At 42.5% G+C, this 21,858-nt stretch overlaps 1 protein-coding gene across 5 annotated transcripts in view; it reads left to right on the forward strand.

Moving 5' to 3' along the window:
- The window catches only part of spopla (speckle type BTB/POZ protein like a), a 209,615-nt gene that overhangs the window by 93,208 nt on the left and 94,549 nt on the right, over positions 1-21,858 (forward strand). For 3 of the 5 annotated variants that reach the window (XM_072579713.1, XM_072579715.1, XM_072579714.1), the window contains one exon: positions 19,511-19,636. The exons of the other annotated variants lie outside the window; for them this stretch is intronic. The gene's annotated coding sequence lies outside the window, so the exon portion shown is untranslated. The remainder of the gene's footprint in view (positions 1-19,510; positions 19,637-21,858) is intronic. 5 annotated transcript variants of the gene reach the window in all.

The following is a 21,858-nucleotide window of genomic DNA, read 5'->3' on the forward strand; positions in this document are numbered from 1 at the left end:
TAATAGATGGATTGATGACATAACAACACTTCATTGCTCAAAGAAGAGAGGTATCTTTGTAATGGAATGCTTCTGGCCAACATAAACCTTTCTGTTTTTCTAAGAAGGATAAAACTAGAAAAGTTTGTATGTATGATTCTATATCCTCTGAAAATTTCCTAGCATTTTACAGCCAAATGTACTGAAGAGCATTCATCATTTTAATATATGTAAATGCTACAATTAATTTGAACACACCACCCAAATGGCGATTTAGTTTGTTTTCCTGGTGTTTGATGAAGAAAAATGTCAGCCTTTCACTTGATCACTTTTTTCAGAAAGTCCAGACAAAGTAAAGAAATTGAGGGTTTGGTTAAGAAAAAGAAGGAAGCATATGTCAGGTACAGCCAGGATAGATTGAGTGAATCCTTAGAAGAGTATAAAGAAAGTAGGAGTATACTTAAGAGGGAAATCAGGAGGGCAAAACGGGGACATGAGATAGCTTTGGCAAATAGAATTAAGGAGAATCCAAAGGGTTTTTACAACCATATTAAGGACAAAAGGGTAACTAGGGAGAGAATAGGGCCCCTCAAAGATCAGCAAGGCGGCCTTTGTGTGGAGCCACAGAAAATGGGGAAGATACTAAATGAATATTTTGCATCAGTATTTACTGTGGAAAAGGATTTGGAAGATATAGGCTGTAGGGAAATAGATGGTGACATCTTGCACAATGTCCAGATTACAGAGGAGGAAGTGTTGGATGTCTTGAAACGGTTAAAGGTGGATAAATCCCCAGGACCTGATCAGGTGTACCCGAGAACTCTGTGGGAAGCTAGAGAAGTGATTGCTGGGCCTCTTGCTGAGATATTTGTATCATCGATAGTCACAGGTGAGGTGCCGGAAGACTGGAGGTTGGCAAACGTGGTACCACTGTTTAAGAGGGGTGGTAAGGACAAGCCAGGGTGGTAAGGACAGACCAGTGAGCCTGACATCGGTGGTGGGCAAGTTGTTGGAGGGAATCCTGAGGGACAGGATGTACATGTATTTGGAAAGGCGAGGACTGATTCGGGATAGTCAACATGGCTTTGTGCGTGGGAAATCATGTCTGACAAACTTGGTTGAGTTTTTTGAAGAAGTAACAAAGAGGATTGATGAGGGCAGAGCAGTAGATGTAATCTATATGGACTTCATTGAGGCATTCGACAAGGTTCTCCATGGGAGACTGATTAGCAAGGTTAGATCTCATGGAATACAGGGAGAACTAGCCATTTGGATACAGAACTGGCTCAAAGGTAGAAGACAGAGGGTGGTGGTAGAGGGTTGTTTTTCAGACTGGAGGCCTGTGACCAGTGGAGTGCCACAAGGATCTGTGCTGGGCCGTCTACTTGTTGTCATTTACATAAATGATTTGGATGCGAGCATAAGAGGTACAGTTAATAAATTTGCAGATGACACCAAAATTGGAGGTGTAGTGGACGGCGAAGAGGGTTACCTCAGGTTACAGCAGGATCTTGACCAGATGGGCCAATGGGCTGAGAAGTGGCAGATGGAGTTTAAGTCAGGTAAATGTGAGGTGCTGCATTTTGGGAAAGCAAATGTTAGCAGGACTTATACACTTAATGGTAAGGTCCTAGGGAATGTTGCTGAACAAAGAGACCTTGGAGTGCAGGTTCATAGCTCCTTGAAAGTGGAGTTGCAGGTAGATAGGATAGTGAAGGCGGCGTTTGGTATGCTTTCCTTTATTGGTCGGAGTATTGAGTACAGGATTTGGGAGGTCATGTTGCTGCTGTACAGGACATTGGTAAGGCCACTGTTGGAATATTGCGTGCAATTCTGGTCTCCTTCCTATCGTAAAGATATTGTGAAACTTGAAAGGGTTCAGAAAAGATTTACAAGGATGTTGCCAGGGTTGGAGGATCTGAGCTACAGGGAGAGGCTGAACAGGCTAGGGCTGTTTTCCCTGGAGCGTCGGAGGCTGAGGGGTGACCTTATAGAGGTTTACAAAATCATGAGGGGCATGGATAGGATAAATAGGTAAAGTCTTTTCCCTGGATTTGGGGAGTCCAAAGCTAGAGGGCATAGGTTTAGGGTGAGAGGGGAAGGATATAAAAGAGACGTAAGGGGCAACTTTTTCACACAGAGGGTGGTATGTGTATGGAATGAGTTGCCAGAGGAAGTAGTGGAGGCTGGTACAATTGCAACATTTAAGAGGCATTTGGATGGGTATATGAATAGGAAGGGTTTGGAGGGATATGGGCCGGGTGCTGGCAGGTGGGACTAGATTGGGTTGGGATATCTGGTCGGCATGGATGGGTTGGACCGAAGGGTCTGTTACCATGCTTTACATCTCTGTGACTCTATGAGAGGGCTGGGGGTCAGCCAGAGTATGCATGTGAACATATAGAAAGAGGGTCCACCAATTTTGACTTTTTTTTCCCACATTTACTATATAAACAGCAGGTATCCGTTTAACTAGCAGCTTAACTATGTAGTACCATTGTTTGCCTTTGATGCAGAAGGGTGTCCTCTGAAAAACCAACAAAATTAGAATTTTTTAGAACATTGATGCAATGTCAGTATTATCTTCTTTCAGGTGAGTACTTAAATTGAGGCACTGTATGTCCAGGTGAGTTAGAAAAGATCTTTTGACAATTCTTTTAAGTACCACCAGTGTCTTGGGCAATGTTATTCTCCGTCCAAAACCACCAAAACAGATTAATTTCTCATTTTTCTCACCACTGTTAAGAGATGTTGTTGCACTTATCTATATGTAAACTGGTGATTGTGCGTAAAGATAATTAATTTTGTTGTGAAATGCTTTGGGGTGTTTGTGGAAATGAATGTACCACTTGACAAAAATGTCTCTTTTTCATTCCTTATAAAAATAGGAAGAATCTTATGCAAAAGGAAATAAGACTTGGTTTGTTTGATATTATATGATTCTTAAAAAAAATTGCTATTTCATAATGAATGCACAGAGTTTGCTGGATCAAAATAAGCAGCATTGTGGATGCATCAGCTAAATGTTTATCAATGTGGTAACTTCTTGCAAGTTAACTCCTGGCTCTATATATAATTATTATAAAATCAAATGCACCAGTTCATATTTAAAAGTGAATATGAAAGTATTCACTCTTTCTGTTGTGTTGTCATAAATTAAGTATGATACTTGTGATGAAGGGTGTTCAGTTTATAAAAAAAACTAAAAGTGCAGGTGCTGGAAATCGGAAACAAAACAGAAATTGTTGAAAAAGTTCAGCAGGTCTGGCAGCATCTGTTGAGAGAAATCAGTTAACCTTACAAGTCCAGTGACCCTCCTTAAGGACTGTCATAAAGAAAATAACAAGCCTTGTGTAAGTATGTCTCAGTGACTGATCACCATGTTGATTGACTAATAAACATGAAAAAATGACCTATCAAACCAGTTTTCATTCGGAGATCTGACTTTCCCTAGTTACCATCAGCTGGGATTAAATCTACTGTTGGGATTGGACGATTAAACTTAACCATGAGGGCCAGCTTGCAGACGCTCCTGCAATTTGAGTAAAGAACAAATACTTAGTATAAAATCCACTTGTATGTATTGTCTGACCTGGGCCAGTCACTCCAGCTGAATGGCATTGTAATTTATCAGGTTTGTAGGCACTTTGCATAGCAGCTTTGTAGTTCGTCAGCCTAGGAGGGCTAGAATCGCATACTGAGTAAGATATTTTCATTGCTTCCCTTTTTTTCACAGAAGGTGCAGGATATTAGTAACTACTTTTCAGCTGCGTAGCTTGGAGAACATCAAGCTTGGCCCATGGTCATTTTTGCAAAATGCTGCCCATACTACTCCAGATGAATTCCTTCTCAATGATATACAACTTCCTATTTGACATTGCAATGTCTATGACTTTGTATAATTAAGCATCACCATTCTGAAATGAAAATACTATGCGTAGCAAAAGACGCATGTACCCTGATGATAAAATATTTGAAACATTTATTTGATGGCAATTGCATTGGGCGACGTAACTATATGCTTGTTGAATAATGAGGATTTCTATCTCTTTATACTTTTCAATCCACACTTCCTAAACCCACTAGTCTGCCTTCTAATACAGTAATGCATATTATTTGTGCATTGGATGAGGTAGGCAGCTAACTTGCTTCCATACTTTGGCATTTTACCTTGGCTTTTTGCCTTGAAACCTACTTTTTTCTTTCTTAGTTTTTCCTCAATACAAGTTATTCTGTCCCATATCGATATTCTTTGCATGCACATTGGATTAGTTTTACAGCAAATGATTAGGAAAGCAAATGGAATTTAGTCATGTTTTGCAAGGAGAGTGGAATGTAAATGTAAGGATGCTTTGCTGTAGTTGTGTGGAACGTTGGTGAGGTCGCATCAGGAATACCATGTGTGACTTTTGTATCCTTGTTTAAGAAAGGATTTAAATGCGTTAGAGGCAATTTGGAGAAAGTTCACTGCCTTCATACTTTGGATGGAGGATGGGGGTGGCACGGTGGCTCAGTGGTTAGCACTGCTGCCTCACAGCGCCAAGGACCCAGGTTTAATTCCCGCCTAGGGCACCTATCTGCGTGGAGTTTGCACATTCTCCCTGTGTCTACATGGGTTTCCTCCGGGTGCTCCGGTTTCCTCCCACAGTCCAAAGATGTGCAGGTCAGGTGAATTGGCCATGCTAAATTGCCTGTAGTGCTAGCTACATTAGTCAGGGTGAGTTGCTCTTCAGAGGGTCGGTATGGACTTGTTGGGTCGAAGGGCCCATTTCCATACTGTAGGGAATCTAATAATTTAATCTAATCTAATCATGTGCAGAAATTGGTCAAGTAGTATTAAAGTATAAGATGTGACCTTGTTGAGACAAATAAGATCCTCAGGAGACTTGTAAGGATGGATGCTGAAAAGCTCTTACAGGAGAGTCCAGAGCTAAGGGACACAGATTTTAAAAAAGCCATGGATCTCTTCCATTTAAAACCATTATAAAGAGGACTTTTTTCCTGCAATGTTCATGAGTTTCTCACCTTGACACTGTGATAGAAGCAGGACTATTAAATCCTTTTCAGGTGGAGGTAGGTAGCTTCTTGACTAACAAGGAAGTGCATGGTTATCAGGGTAGGTAGGAATGTACTGTTGAGGACACAATCTGGCCAATCATGATCTTGTTGAATAGTGCAGCTGACTAGAGAGGCCAAATGGTCTACTACTTCTAATTCGTATGTTCGTACCCAGATTTGGAAGAGGTTTGAGTCATTTTGGTAAATATTTGTACTAAATAGTGGAGTCAGTATTCTGTCACTGCATTTGGTCAAAATTGGTTAATTTTAAGCACAGCATCAAGATGTGAGGATCAGCAACTTTTAAAAAGGCCACAGAGTGAGGAGAGGTTTCATTGTTAACATAGTGCTGAGGGAGGAAGAGCAGCAAGTTTTATAACCGGTGTTGGGTAGAAAATGTAATTGAGAATCTAGCCTAACACAAAGGTTCAGAAGGGAATTGAGGAAGCAAATCAGAGAAGTGAAGAGGGATTATGAAAACATTTGGCAAGATGTATTACGGAGAAAGGAATTCCAGTGATCTCTCGGCCAAGGAGCAATTCTACCTCACAAACACCAGTCAAATGTCTGGTCAGAGATGCTGCTCAAGGATCAGACTCATTAACATGCAAGGACCCACAGACCCATGACCAGTGACACAAAGTTTACGAGATGGGTAATCCTAATCATTTAGTGTGTGATTGCGGCTAATTTTATGAAAGTATGTACAGCTTTATTTCTAAAGTTTAAAAATATCCAAATGAGATTTTATATCTTTTATGCTTCTTGATTTTTAATAGGTGCTGGTCATGATTCCACTGTGTTTCTCATCCCTCCAGTCTTTCATTGTACCTCAAACTTTACCTTTTGTTGCTTTTTCCCTTCTTGCTCTTTGCCTGCGTATAACCTGATACATTTGTAAAAGAGGTTGCTACCATTTATTTTTGCAAGGGATGTGCATGTCTTTGGCTAGACCAACATTTGTTGTCCATCCCTTATTGCCCTTGAGAAGGTGATGGTGAGCTGTCTTTTTATACCAGTTCATGCAGGGTACATACTTCTACAATATTATTAGAATAAAGAATGATAGGAAAAGGCAAGACTGTGAAGAGATTTGACGATGAGTATAAGAATTTAAAGTTGAAAGCTTTGTTTGACTGGATACCAGTAAAGTTCATTCAGCAAAGATTGATAGTTGAATGGGACTTGGTTAGAAGAAGCTAGATTTTGGATGCATTCAAGTTTATGGAGCTGCAGCTTTGATAACAAAAGCATGTATCAGCAATAAAGGCTTTATAAAATTATAAATCTGAGATTCCCAGTTTAACTACGTGAGAAGGATTACAATCTGATGCTTCCAAAGGTAAAAGCTGAAAGGGTGTTTATAATTACCTCATATTTATCCCAGACTGAAATTCAGTTGCAATTTTTCTGATTACCTAAACAATCCATTGATGCTTTAGTTGACAGAATTCTTTTTCACTACCAAACACCAATATATTTTTGTTGCATCTGCAAATTCTTTAATCATGTCCTTTTACATTTGTCAAAATCATTGTTATACACCACAAAGAATAAGTGATTTCATACTTGAAGCTGATTTTACAAATAATTTTGAAGGAATTGAACAAGGGATTGAAGAAATAGCAGGATTGTCAGCAAACTAATGAGGATGTGGGATTAAGTGTAATTGCTTTGTAAAAGGGCCAGCACAGATAGAGTCATAGTTGTTTACCCCACAGAAAGAGCCCATTTATCCCATCATGTTTGGACCAATCAATGAAGATCCGACTGTGTTAATCCAATTTTCCAGCTAAAGGCTTATTACCTTGGAGTCTGTGGCATCAGAGGTGAATATTTAAATACTGCTTAGATGTAGGAGTTGGGAGATCATGTTGCAATTGTGTAGGATGTTGTTTAGACAATATTTTGGAAAATTGTGTGCAATTCTGGTCTTCTTTCTATCGGAAGGATGTTTGAAACTTGAAAGGGTTCAGAAATGATTTACAAGGATTTTGCCAGGGTTAGAGGATTTGTGCTATGGGGAGAAGTTGAATATGCTGGGGCTGGTTTCCCTAGAGTGTCGGAGGCTGAGGGGTGACCTTATTGAGGGGCATGGATAGGATAAATAGACAAAGTCTTTTCCCTGGGATGGGGGAGTCCAGAACTGGAGGGCATAGGTTTTGGCTAAGAGGGGAAAGATATAAAAGAGAGCTAAGGGTAAACCTTTTCAAGCAGAAGGTGATATGTGCGTGGAATGAGCTGCCAGAGGAAGTGGTGGAGGCTGATACAATTGCAACATTTAAAAGGCACATGATGGGTATATGAATAGGAAAGGTTTGGAGGGATATGGGTCGAGTGCTGCCAAGTGGGGCTAGATTAGGTTGGGATATCTGGTCGGCATGGATGAGTTGAACGAAAGGGTCTGTTTCTGTGCTGTACATCTCTGACTGTATGGAATGATTGACAACTCTGCAGAAGTTACACCATTCCATATTGAATTTGAGGACATTTATTCTTTTGTAATAGAAAGAAGTGATATCCAAATAGAGTTTCAGATGTTTCTAATACCTGAGTGAGGTGTTTAGGTCAGAAATTACTCTTGCTATTACAAAATTACACTTGTTAAAACCAATTGGATTATGTTTTCATTGCATAATACTGGGAGATGTATGAATATTCAAGTTGAATTTGGCTAACTTCCATTGCGCTGGACGTTGTTTTTTAAGATAATAGAACTGTGTATTTATTCCACATACTTTCACCAGTCCAAAATTTGCTTCTCATTTTGGATTACAACGTAAGACTAATGTATGCAACAGCTTTAAAAATGATCAGTGTTCATAGTACTGGAAGGGTTGAGATTTTTTTCTCAATCAGACATGAGCATATGTTGTACAGAGTTGTATTATGGATCAGGCCAGACCCCCTTAAAACATTTCAAGAAAGTAGCCCAGACCCTAACTTTGCTGGTTGTTTTAAGCAGGTGTTTAGTGGATATTCCAGGAGTGATGCAGCTGGCCCAATCACTTAGTTTTTAACAAAACAATGTATTTGCAAGATTACCAAACAAAACACAATCAGAAGGGAACAGAATATACAATATAACGTAACTGCTTAAAAACAGAATCGACTCTTATCACAATTTAATGATACTTGCAACATCCCCATAAACACACCCTTTGCAAAAAAGGAAAGATTAAACAGGTTCTTGCAGGAGAGATGTCAGAGAGAGAGAGAGAATCATCGTGGAACTATTTCTTTGACCAACTACCTCAAAAAATTGCTGAAACTAAAGCAAACTAGGAAAAAGCTGAGCTGGGAGAACTAGCCATTCCCTTTTCATTGTACAAGTGATTTTTTTCAACTTGAACATCTTTCTCCTGAGACAGTATCTTAGCTATAGTCAAATTGGCCCCAAAACCCATCCAAACCAGACACACTGGAATCTATGCAGTTATGACCCTTCTGAGAAAGAATCAAGGGCAACCTAACCTTGTTAAAGGAGCAGCATTGTCACAGTTGTCTATCATATTTTGTGAAGCTTTTCAATAAACCACTAAAATCTGGCTTTATATGCTAGACTATATTCTTTCTTTACTGACTTCAGAAAGAGAATCAATGTGATAAAGGCACTTAGCACACATGCCTTCATTTGTCAGACCATTGAGTATAGGAATTGGGACATCATGTTGCAGTTGTACATGGTGCTGGTGAGGCTACTTTTAGAATACTACGTACAGTTCTGATTGTTCTGCTATAAAAGAGTATTATTAAATTGGAAAGAATTCAGAAGAAATTTACCAGAATGTTGCCACATTGAGGGTTTGATTTATAAGGAGAGGCTAGGACTTTTTTCATTGGAGTGCACAAAGTTGAGTGATGACCTTCTAGAGGTTTATAAGATCATGAGGTGTGTAGATAAGATGAATAACAAATGTCTTTTCCCTGGGGTGGGGGAATTCAAAACTAGTGGGGGCAGATTTAAGGTGAGAGATTTAAAAGGGATGTGAGGGTGGTCCCTTTTAAGTGCCAGAGAAAGTGGTAGTTGCAGGTACAATTACAGCGTTTAAAAGACGTTTGGACAGGCACATGAATAGGAAAGGTTTAGAGGGATGTGGGGCAAATGCAAGCAAATGGGACTAGTTTAGTTTGGGAAACTTAGTCAGCAAAAACGAGTTGGACCAAAGGATCTATTTCTGTGCTGGATGATTCTGACTCTTTTTGGGAGGATAAAGTGAGGACTGCAGATGCTGGAGATCAGAGTCAGAGTATGGTGCTGGAAAAGCACAGCTGGTCAGACAGCATCTGAGGAACAGGAGAGTCGACACTTTGGGCATAAGCCCATCAGCAAGAATGAGGCTTGTGGGCTGGGATGCTGAGATAAATGGGAGGGGCTGGGACTGGGGGGGAAATTAGCTGGGAATGCGATAGGATAGATGAAAGTGGGGGTGAAAGTGATAGGTCAGAGAGCAGGGTAGAGCAGATAGGTGGGAAGGGAGCTGGACAGGTAGAATCGTTCAAATAGGGCGGTGCCAAGTTGGGCGGCTGGGACTGGACTGGGATAAGGTGGGGGGGAGAGGGGAAATGGGGAAACTGAAATCTACATTGATCCTGTGTGGTTGGAGGGTCCCAAGGTAGAAGATAAGGCGTTCTTCCTACAGGCATCAGGTGGCTCAGGTTTGGCAATGGAGGAGGCCCAGGACCTGCATGTCTTTGGTGCTGTGGGAGGGGGAGTTAAAGTGTTTAGCTACGGAGGGGTGGGGTTGGTTGGTGCAGGTGTCCCAGAGATGTTCTCTGAAATGGTCTGCAAGTAAACATCTTGTCTCCCCAATGTAGAGGAGACCCCATCGGGTGTAACAGATGCAGTAGATGGCATGTGTGGAAGTACAGGTAAGCTTCTGTCTGATGTGGAAGGATCATTTGGGGCCTTGAGCAGAGGTGAGGGTGGAGGTGTGGATGCAGGTGCAGGTTCTGCACTTCCTGCAGTGGCAGGGGAAGGTGCCTGGAGGGGAGGGTGGGTTGTGTGTGGGGGGGGGGGAAAGAGGGGGGGGGGGGGGGGGGGGAAAGAGGGTGGGGAGGGTAGGGGGGGAGGGGAGGGGAGGGGAGGGGAGGGGGGAGGGGAGGGGGAGAGGGAGGGGAGGGGAGAGGGTGGGGAGGGGAGAGGAGGGGGGAGGGGGGGGGGAGAGGGTGGGGAGGGGAGGGGAGAGGGTGGGGAGGGGAGGGGAGGGAGGGGCGGGTAGAGTAGATCTGACAAGGGAGTCGCGGAGGGAATGTTCTCTCCGAAATGCAGATAGTGTTGGGGAGGCAAATATATCTCTGGTGGTGGAATCTGTTTGTAAGTGGCAGAAATGGTGGAGGATGATGCAGTGTATCTGGTGGTTGGTGGAGTGAAAGGTGAGGACCAGGGAAGTTCTGTGTTGTGGGTGGAGGTGAGGGAAGTGGAGGAGATGCTCTTAAGGGCATCGTTGACCACGTGGGAGAGGAAGTTGCAGTCTTTGAAAAAGGAGGCCATCTGGGATGTTCTGCGGTGGAATTGGTCCTCTTGGGAGTAGATGCGGTGGAGGCGGAGGAATTGGGAATATGGGATAGCGTTTTTACAGGGGCAGGGTGGGAGGTGGTGTAGTTCAGGTAGATGTGGGAGTCCGTGGGTTTGTAATGGATGTCAGTGTTGAGTCGGTCGCCGGAAATGGAGATGGTAAGGACCATGAAGGGGAGGGAGGTGACTGAGCTGGTTCAGGTGAACTTGAGGTTGGGGTAGAAGGTGTTGGTGAAGTTTATGAACTGCTCAACCTCCTCGTGGGAGCTCGGGGTGGTGCCAATATAGTCATCGATGAAGCAGAGGAAAAGATGAGGAATGATGCCAGTGTAGCTGCGGAAGATGGACTGTTCCACGTACCTGACAAAAAGGCAGGCTGGGGCCCATGCGGGTGCCCATGGCTACCCATTTGGCCTGGAGGATGTGAGAGGATTGGAAGGAGAAGATGTTGAGGGTGAGGACCAGTTTTGCCAATCTAATGAGAGTGTCAGTGGAGGATACTGGTTGGGTCAGCATTAGAGGAAGAAACTGAGGGCTTGGAGGCCCTCACAGCGGATAGATGTGTATAGGAACTGGATGTCCATGGTGAAGATAAGGCATTGGGGGCTCGGGAAACGAAACTCGTGGAGAAGGTGGAGGGCATGGATGGTGTCCCGAACATAGGTGGAAAGTTCCTGGACTAAGGGGTACAGGACGGTGTCAAGGAATGCAGAGGTGAGTTTGGTGGGGCACAAGCAGGCTGAGACAGTGGGTTAACTGGGACAGTCAGGTTTCTGGATTTTGGGTAGGAGGAAGAATCGAGTGGTGCAGCTTCCTGAATGTGAGGTTGGAGGCTGTGGGTTGGAGATCCTCTGAGGTGATAAGGTTGTGTGTGGCCTGGGAGATGATGGTTTGGTGATGGGAGGTGTACTCATGGTCGAGGGAGCAATAGAAGGAAGTGTCCACGAGTTTGCGCTTGGCTTCAGCAGTGTAGAGATTGGTGCATCAAATTACCACTGCGCCCCTCCTCCCCCATCCGCAGATTTGATGGTGAGGTTAGGGTTGGAGCAGAGGGAGTAGAGGGCTGTGCGTTGCGAGGGTGAGTGGTTGAAGTGGGTGAGGTGGGTGGACTGGTTGAGGCAGTCAATGTCCCAGCAGCAGTTGGAAATGAAGAGATTGAGGATGGGTAACAGACCAGCACAGGGTGACCAGGAGGATAGGGTGTATTGGAGGCGGGAGAAGGAGGCCTCAGACGGTAAGCAGGAGTCCTTGTGGAAAGCATAAGTGCGGAGGCGACGGAAGAAGTGTTCAATGTTACAATGCTTGTCAAATTTCTTGATTGAGGAGCAGAGGGGAGTGAAGGTGAGACCTTTGTTGAAGGCTGAACATTCATCCTCAGTGAAGGGGAGCTCTGGGGGGGATGATGAAAACATGGCAGGCCTGGGGACTAGGACCTGGTGTAGGACTTGGGCTGGGAGTGAGGTGGAGACTGTCACTGGAGTGGATGTGCTTGTGTGATTGACGGTGACATCACCAACACAAGTGACACTCACCCTGCTGGTGAGGGGGGCAGAAGTGGTGCCTGTGGGATCCGCCAGGGTGGGAGTAACGTCGGCGGGGGCGGAAGTGGTTGCAGCGGCAATTACGGGGGCAGAAGTGTCGGAATGCATGACATAGCTAATGTCGTGGGGCCGTCCAAGGCCCTAAAGTATCCTTCCACATCCAACAGAAATTTGCTGTATTTCCACACACGCCATCTACTGCTCCCGTTGCAATCCGATGTGGTCTCCTCTATGTTGGGAAGGCAGGATGCCAACTTGTGGATCATTTCAGAGAACATCTCTGGGGTACTGCAGCAACCAACCCCACCACCCTGTAGCTGAACATTTTAACTCCCCCTACCACTTCCGCCAAGGACATGCAGGTCCTTGGTCATCTCCATTGCCAAGCCCTAACCACCCGATGCCTGGAGGAAAATCGCCTCCTCTTCCAACGAGGGGACCCTCCAACCATACGGGATCAATGTGAATTTTACCAGTTTCCCCATTTCCCTTCCCAGGCACCTTATCCCAGTCCCAAACTCCAATTCGGCACTGCCCTCTTGAACGGTCCAACCTAGTCATCCTCATTCCCACCCATCTGCTCTACCCTCCTGTCCGACCTATCACTTTCACCCCCACCCTCTTCTATCTATCACATTCCCTGCATTCTTTCCCCCCGGCCCCAGCCATTAATCTCTCAGCCCCCTTGCCCACACAGCTCATTCCTGCTGAAGGGCTTCTGCCCGAAATGTCAAATCTCTTGCTCCTCAGATGCTGCCTGATCTGCTATGCTTTTACAGCACCACACTCTTTGACTCTATTAGATCCAACTTTGATGATTGTTTCTTTCTACTGGCATCTCAAAAATAGAACCAGAATTCTGTCTCCTTTTACATTCAGCAATACAATGTAAATTAAGCCTTATATTCTTGGTACCGACAGAGGCCAAACCACCCTGGAGGCTCCCTGCCTTCAGTCCTGATGAAGGACTTTTGCCCGAAATGTCGATTTTCCTGCTCCTCGGATGCTGACCTGCTGTGCTTTTCCAGCACCACTAATCGAGACCCCAAAATCCTTTAAGATCAGACTTTATATTACTGACAATGACCCATGTGGAAAATGCTCAAGAATATTCTTAATCTTGCAGCAACAGGTTTGTCAGATATTGAATCAAAGTACCATTTGTACCAGTCCTTTTTTACCGCACTACGTTTGATGTATTGGGAAAAGGAAAGGTGACATCCATGGCCATCTGCAGATGAATTTGCCCAGAGTCGAGTCACACAGTCAGACAAGTATAAACCTGTAGGTGACTTGCCCAAGCAGAATTATAAGCAACCTGAGCTGCTGAATAAGAGATTTGTTTACTGTAGGGAGTTGATTTTGTATTTGCTAAGGTTACAACAGTTAACTATCTACAGAAGCTAGAAGAGAAGGCAGGTTTGTTTCTGAGGTTCCCAAAATACTCTACTGCTTTTCATTTGTTGCAGTCTATCTTTGGATAATACACTACTGGGAAAGTTTGCTTGATTAATAACTTAAGTATTTATATTGGTCATAAACAAGAACAATCTCAGGGCAGGTAAATTATTGTAATCCTTCTGTTTCAGATAGTCTTTCTGTGATGCTTATTGCATAAACATTGAGTGTTATATTTTTAAAGCATGCCACATCATCTTTACTGAAAATAGTAATATATCCTGAATTTGCTTTTCTACTTTGATGAATACTGATAGTTTAAATTGGGAATGACTGTGTTGTGCCTTCTAAATTGAGCCTTTTTTCTTTGCATGTTCTTACGTTTCTACCAGGGTATACTATGCAATGGGCAAAGAACAAATAATTTCCTATGTTAACTTGAATATAATAGTCATGATTTGGAGATGCCAGTGTTGGACTGGGGTGTACAAGGTTAAAAATCTGGTGTTGTGTGATTTTTAACCTAGAATATAATACACTGTGTGAATGTACAGGAATTGAGATCCCAAGAATAGCACAGAATTATTTTATGTAGAATGAGCGCTCAAACCGAGAGGCTCTTCAATTTATTGTGTATTCTTTTCCAGATCTACCAGCTGCCTGTGTATTGCTATCAGAATACTGGTTTAATGTTTAACCTCTTTAATGTGCACACATTGTTCAAAATATATGAATTATAATACATATAAACAACTTAAATTAATGGTTAAGTAGTGCTGTTAAGGAGTTGTTTAAAGGTTGAATTGTTCATCCCAATTACGCATACTTTAACCAACAGCTAAAACGAATTGCTGGAAAAGCTCAGCAGCTCTGGCAGCATATGTGAAGAGAAATCAAAGTTAACGTTTTGGGTCTAGTGACCCTTCCTCAGTTCTTTGATTTTTCTTCACAGATGCTGGCAGATGTGCTGCACCTTTCCAGCAACTTCTGTTTTTTGTTTCTAATTTACAGCATCCACAGTTCTTTCAGTTTTATTTTTTGTAGGTGCATAATGTTCATTGTGAGTAGTGATAGTTTCCAGCCTAGTAGTTCATTACAATGTATCTGTATTATTCCCTAACCTCCCTTTCCTGCCATCTGTCTCTACTCCTATAAAAGAACTTGTCAGACTCATTTTTCCAAACCAAGTTTGGGTCATCCCTCCTAATCACTTACTTGGCTCATGTTTCTTTTCTTACCAACTTTCCTCTATGACATTCTTTGAGACATCATTTATCAACTTCCTTACAGGCCTGTTGACTCCTCAAGGCTTTGTTGTGACAATCAGTGGCAGAATTCCGGAGGAACAGTTGTTCCTGTGGTGTGGTTGACTCATTCCTTTGTCCCTTTAGCAGCCAGGCTGGAGACATGATGGTCTCCCAGCATTGGTAGTCTGGATTAGTTGTTCCATGTTCCTCCAGGCCATATAAGTCCATCTCGAACTTGGAAATGCTCTTCTCTAGACAAAGTGTTCATGGCTTCTCTGATTCTGCCACCTCCTAGCCAGTAAATTGCTTAGGGTTGACTATGCCATCTCCAAGCAATTTCAAGGAGAGTGGTTGCCTCTATAAACTCTTACCATGTTAGGATGCTGAAAGAATGGGCTGAGGAGCTGCTGGTGAGGCGTAGCATAGAGAATCTGCCCCATTTGGGCAAACCTAATCAGTCACGCAATGTGCTACGAAACTACTGTTAGCTAATTATCTTTATGCAACACATCTTGAAATGGAAGAAAAAAAACAATGTTTGAAAGCTGACGTAGTTTTTAAAAAAAATTTTCCTGCATAAATGATGTGTTTAATGCATATATTGTAAAATTATCTTTGCTGTTACCACCCCTAAGAATGATAGGCTAGCGTGTCCTTCTCAAATGCAAATGTGGAAATGTAGGAGAGCACTAGGAGGAATTGATTTTAGAAGTAAGGCGCAGTGATTTAGAGATGCAGGAAGCTACTGACTTCAACTTCAAGAGAGAGGAGTGATAATTAAACAAAGTAAAGGAGAGAAACAGATGTTAAGAAAAGGATTATGTTTAACGAGGGGATTGGACGGGACAGAGAAATGATGAGATGAATGTGGCGAAACAACTTGGCGAAACTGTGTTGAAGATTAGGAGAGCAAGAGAAGTTAAAGAAAGTGCATTGTTGATTTGGAGTGAGTGGAGTTTTGCTCATCAAAGAGCATGGAGGGTTTGGAAATAGAAAGATGGAGTAAGAAAGTCTCATACGGAGGAGGATTGGTAATGAAAGGAGAGGTTCTTAAGGGTTCAGTAAAGGATATATAAAGGCAAAGTTGCCACTGTCCCAGAGGACCATAGAGCTACTCTGTCATAAGAGAGAGATGATTAGTGGTGACTTTAACCTGAGCGTCACGACATCTCAGGTAAGCAGTGAGGTTGAGAAGGCAGGTCCTTCATGGTAACCTCAGCCAATGCAAGAATTGAATCCATGCTATTGTCATCATTGTGTGCATTGCAAACCATCCATCCAATTGAGATTGCCAACCCCTGTAGATTATGTACGTGAAAATAATATACATTTTCTAGCAGAGTGATGAGTCATTATAGACACTGAGTTATCAGCAGTAAAAGATACAGCTGTCTGCCATATCTTTTGATTACCGTTTCTGAATCTCAGATATTTAGCAGAATTGCCTCCTCAAGAATAAGCAGCAGATGCGGAAAGGTGACTGCAGTTCTTTTTAAAAATGTAATTGAGTTGTTTTAATTCACTTGTTTGTCCTGTGTTGCACTTGATGTTTGCTATAACATGTGAAATTAAACACAATAGCACCTCAGATGAAATTGCCTGGAAATGTTAGTTGTCCTATAACTGTGTTGATACAATCTGATTATACTCAGAAGGAATTTTCCTATTTAAAAACCCTTGGTTAACTGGGATTGGAGAGTTTTGATTTGTGGTAGGGAAGGTTGACCTAATAGAACAGTGTCAAAAATCCGTATAGATGCAAGATATCAAAAACACTGCTTGGAAAGTAACATTTACATTACCAAAGGATCAGGTGTAATCATGTAAGTGGTATGAAAAGCTGCTGATAGGGATACGTAGATATCTATAGAAAGAATGCTGACTTATAGACTGAGGTTGAAACACACCGTTGGCATGTGGAGTACAGAAACAAGTGGAGACCATTCAGCTGCTGTGGCCTCATCTGTCATTATTCTGGATCATGGCAGCGGTATTTCTTAACTATGTGAACCTGCCTTTGTTTCATATTCCTAATTGTCCTTACCTAATAATGACTGTAGATTTTCATCTCACATTTTCAATGAACGTAGCTTTTTGGGGAAAGAGAGGCCCAGATTTTCACAAATGTTTGGGCAAATTTTGCTTCTTGATCTCCCCCTGAAATTAATAGCTCCTGGGACTGGACTCCTGTAATCAGAGAAATTTGGTTCTCTGGACTTAGTTTCTAAAATTCCTTTCATCATTTTAAGCATTTCCATTAGATTTTCCCAACTTTTAAGACCCAAGAGAATGCAAACTATGTTTATGCAAATTATTGTCATAATTTAAAAGCTTTAAATCCTCTTCTAATTCTGGTAACTGATACAGTAAACCGTCAAAGGCCAGTATTTCCTGCGTGCCTGTGACTAAAGAGAGCTGAAACATCAGTTCTTCGCTTTTGTGTTCCAATTCCCTTGAAATCAAGGAGAGCATTCCATTTGAGATTTTGAACCTTGCACAAGCTTTTAACATTAATAGGGATGAAAGGTATCAAGTGAAAGCAAGGCACTGTTGTCATGGAGGTTTGCAGTGGACTGTTGATCTTGTGCTGAAGTGTCAGAGTTGACCTTTTAGGGACATTTTGTCTGGCTTTATTTGGCTATTGTGATCTAAGAAGAAACAAGAATTTGAAAATATTGCTTGGTAACAATGGTGACCTTGGTCCAAACATTCAGTAATAGCTTTTTCAAAAGCAAAAAGGATCCTTAAACTTGCAGATGTAAAAAAAATGTGCTAGTGGCATCTTGCAATAACTACAGGATCTTAGTCAGTTATTCTGAATTTCTATCTCTAAGTTTTTCTATTAACCATCTGTCTTTAAATTTTCAGTAGGAATTTAGATGAGATTGAGGAGTTGTAGCTGCTGCATTAGGAATGTTGTACGTACTGTGGCTGGGAGTTGAGATACATGACAAATTGATCAACCTATGATTTTGATTCCTTTGACTGCAGTTTTTTCTTTGTTTCAGTGGTCAACTTGTCAAATGGTTTCGTGATTCATATTGTCATCTAGAAGGAAAAGCCTTCTATTAATTCATTTCAATGAAAAGTTTTGGTTTTGAAGCTCCCATGAAAGTTTTTTTGAAGCTCCCATGAAAGTTGAACTTGCGCTCTTTACTGCAAGCAGTTGAGCATTGTGTACTCTCGTCATGTTTAATGAAAGTAGGCTGTGTTTGAAAAAAGATCTACTTGAATTTTTCACATAAGTAGATTGAAGTGATTACAATAAATAGTTTTAGATTTAAAAAAAAAGGTCTGTTTCTTTGTCTCAATGGCATACAAGGCATCTATACCATTCTTGCAGCAGTCTGATATTGAAGTGGCCCTTATTAATAAGGTCCTCCCCCTCTCTCTCTCTCTCTCTCTTCTCTCTCTCTCTCTCTCTCTCTCTCTCTCTCTCTCTCTCTGTCTGTCTCTCTCTCTCTTCCCCCCCCCTCGCTCTCTCTCTCTCTTCTCCTCTCTCTCTCTCTCTCTCTCTCTCCCTCTCCTCCTCTCTCTCTTCCCCCCCCTCTCTCTCTCTCTCTCTCTCTCTCTCTCTCTCTCTCTCTCTCTCTCTCTCCCCCCCTCGCCCCCCCCTCTCCCCCCCCCTCTCTCTCTCTCTTTCTTTCTTTCCTTTCTCTCTCTCTCTCCCCCCACCTCTCTCTCTCTCTGTCTCTTTCTTTTTCTCTCTGTGTCTCTCTCTCTCTCTCTCTCTCTCTCTCCCCCCCCCCCACCCCTCTCTCTCTCTGTCTCTTTCTTTTCTCTCTGTCTCTCTCTCTCTGTCTCTCTCTCTCACTCTCATCCTCTCTCTCTCTCTCTCTCTCTCCCCCCCTCTTCCCACCCCCCCTCACTCCCCCTCGCCCCCCCCTCTCTCTTTCTTTCTTTCTCTCTCTCTCTCTCCCCCCCCTCTCTCTTCTCTCTCTCCCCCACCCCTCCCTCTCTCTGTCTCTTTCTTTTCTCTCTCTCTCTCTCTCTCTCTCTCTCTCTCTCTCTCTCTCTCTCTCTTTCTTTCTTTCTCTCTCCTCTCTCTCCCTCTCCCTCCCTCCCTCCCTCCCTCTCTCTTTCTTTCTCTCTCTATCTCGCTCTCTCTATCTTCTTCTTCCCCCCCCCCCCCCCCGATATTCCAGAATACTTTGAGCCACTTAAGTCATTGTGAAGTGTAGTCACTATGGTCAACAGAATGAGCAGTGCAAAATCTCATGAAGAACAATGTTCTAATGATACAATAATCTATTTCACTGGCACTGGTTGAAGTTTAAGCGTTGACCAAGATGTTGGGGAAAGTTTTGCAGTCCTTCGTGTGTTGCCAATAGGATCTTTATGGTCCATTTCGCCCTTTCAGTATGTCATCCAAACGATGGGATGGCACTTCGTCAGTGGTGCACATCTGACCATGATTAGGTCTCTGGAGTGGGATTAGACAAATACTCTTAACCCATCCTCATTAGTTGAATCAGACAATTTTTTTAGAATAGCCTGTCATTATGCTTAAATAATGTTGCAGAGGAATATTCAGGATTTTAAAAATAAACACTTCTGGTTGCTGTATACAGTGTACTTTTTGACTAATTATATGAAGTCTTGTGTTCCAATTATTATTTTATGCACTGAATACATCATTTGTATAGGTTGGGTATTCACTAACAGATTAGAATTCAAAAATAGTGCTCAATGCAGTGTACAATTTTAGTAAGTTTATGTTTAAATTATTTTCTGAATGTTTCTAAAAAGAAGGTTATTGTTTTTTTTAGGTGTGAGGTTTCCGGCAATGACACCATCCTAACCAATATACTTCATATTTCTGAGTGACATTAACATTCCACAGATAATTGGGATTTACAGACTACAGGGGCAACCGTGAAGGGGCTGCCAGTAGGGTGAGTGCATCAGGTTTGAAAATCCATATTTTGTTTTGCAGTTTAAAAGTATGAGGTCTGATAGCATCATGATTACACTTTTCTGCTTTAATTTTTAAAAAAAAAGTCATTTTCCTTGTTGTTCTCCCTTTTTTATTGTACTTGTTGCTGAAAGTATCAGCTTCTTAACAGTGTTTGTTTTCACATAGACTGGTTTCCCTATCAGAGCTCAGATTTTGCAGTATAAATGATCATGCAAGTGTATGCCATTATTACTGTTGTTGATTTGGTTTGGTTTGATTTGATCTGATTTGTCATTGTCACATGTACAGAGATGCAGTGAAAAGCATTGTTTTGTGTATTGTCCATGCAAATCAAGTCACCATGGTAACAGAACAGAATATAGAATATAGTGTTTCAGCTGCAGAGAGGGTGCAGAGAAAGATCAAGCTTAATACGTGAGAGGTCCATTCATTACAGCAGGGAAGAAGCTGTTTTGAATCTGTTGATACGTATTCTCAAACTTTCGTATCTTCTGCCCAACACAAGAGCATCAAAGAGGGTGTTTAAATGGGCACTGGAATATACATATGGATAATAATGGAACGGTGTAGGTTAGATGGGCGTCAGATTATTTTTATACGTCGGCGCAGCTTTGAGGACCAGAGGCCCTGTACTGCGCTGTAACATTCTAGAGTATAACTCGGATAGGAGGGGTCTTTGATTGTATTGTGATTTGGAGATGCCGGTGTTGGACTGGGGTGTACAAAGTTAAAACTCTCACAACACCAGGTTGTAGTCCCAACAGGTTTATTTGGAAGCAGTAGCTTTTGGACCGCTGTTCCTTCCACCTGATGAAGGAGCAGTGCTCCGAAAGCTAGTGCTTCCAAATAAGCCTGTTGGGCTATAACCTGGTGTTATGTGATTTTAACTTTGATTACATTGGCTGCTTTCCCAAGGCAGCAGGAAGCATAGACTGAGTCAATAGATGGAAGGCTGGCTAGCATGACGGACTGGGCTGTATTTACAACTCTCTGTAATGTATTGCGGTCTTGGATGAGCAGTTGCCACGCCAAGCTATGCTGTGGTGCATCTGGATAAGAGTCATAGAGGTGTACAGAATGAAGACAGACCTTTGCGATTTTTAGTAAGATTTATAGCTCAGGTTGAATTCAGTTTGGAAGTTTGCTTGCTGAGCTGGAAGGTTTAATTTCAAATGTTTCATCACTGTGCTCGGTAACATCATCAGTGAGCCTCCCCGGTAAAGCGCTGGTGTTATGTCCCGCTTTCTATTTATGTGTCTTGGTCTCTTAAGGTAGGTGATATCAGCATTCAGCCCATATCACCCTAAATCCTTCCCATTCATGTACCCATCCAGAAGCCTTTTAAATGTTGTAATTGCAGCAGCCTCCACCACAAGCTCATTCCATACATGCACTACTCTCTGTGGGAAAACGTTTCTCCTCTGGTTCCTTTTAAATTTTTTCCCCTCATCTCAAATCTATGCCTTCTGCCTTTGGACTGCCATAGACTGGGGGACAAATCCTTCATGATTTTATAACCTCTATAAGGTCATCCCTCGGCCTCCAACTCTCCAGGGAAAACAGCCCTAATCTATTCAACCTCTCCCAATAGCTCAAATCCTCCGACCCTGGCAACATCCTTGTAAATCTTTTCTGAACCCTTTCAAGTTTCACAACATCCTTCAGATAGGAAGAAACCAGAATTGCATGCAATATTCCAACAGTGGCCTAACAAATATCCTGTACAGCTGCAGCATAACCTCCCAACTCCTGTACTCAATACTCTGACCAATAAAGGAAAGCATACCAACACCGCCTTCACTATCCTATCTGTATGCAACTCCACTTTCAAGGAGCTATGAACCTGCACGCCAAGGTCTCTTTGTTCAGCAAGACTCCCAAAGACCTTACCATCAAGTGTATAAGTCCTGCTAAGATTTGCTTTCCCAAAATGCAGCACCTCACATTTATCTGAATTAAACTCCATCTGCCACTTCTCAGCCCATTGGCCCATCTGATCAAGATCCCATTGTAATTTGAGGTAATCATCTTCGCTGTCCACCTCATTTCCAATTTTGGTGTCATCTGCAAATTTACTAGCCATACCTCTTATATTCACATCCAAATCATTTATATAAATGAAAAAGCAGGTGATCCAGCACCAATCCTTGTGGCACACCGCTAGTCGTAGGCCTCCAGTCCAAAAAGCAATCCTCCACG

Source organism: Chiloscyllium punctatum, chromosome 10 (assembly GCF_047496795.1).
Source record: "Chiloscyllium punctatum isolate Juve2018m chromosome 10, sChiPun1.3, whole genome shotgun sequence".
NCBI lineage: Eukaryota > Metazoa > Chordata > Chondrichthyes > Orectolobiformes > Hemiscylliidae > Chiloscyllium > Chiloscyllium punctatum.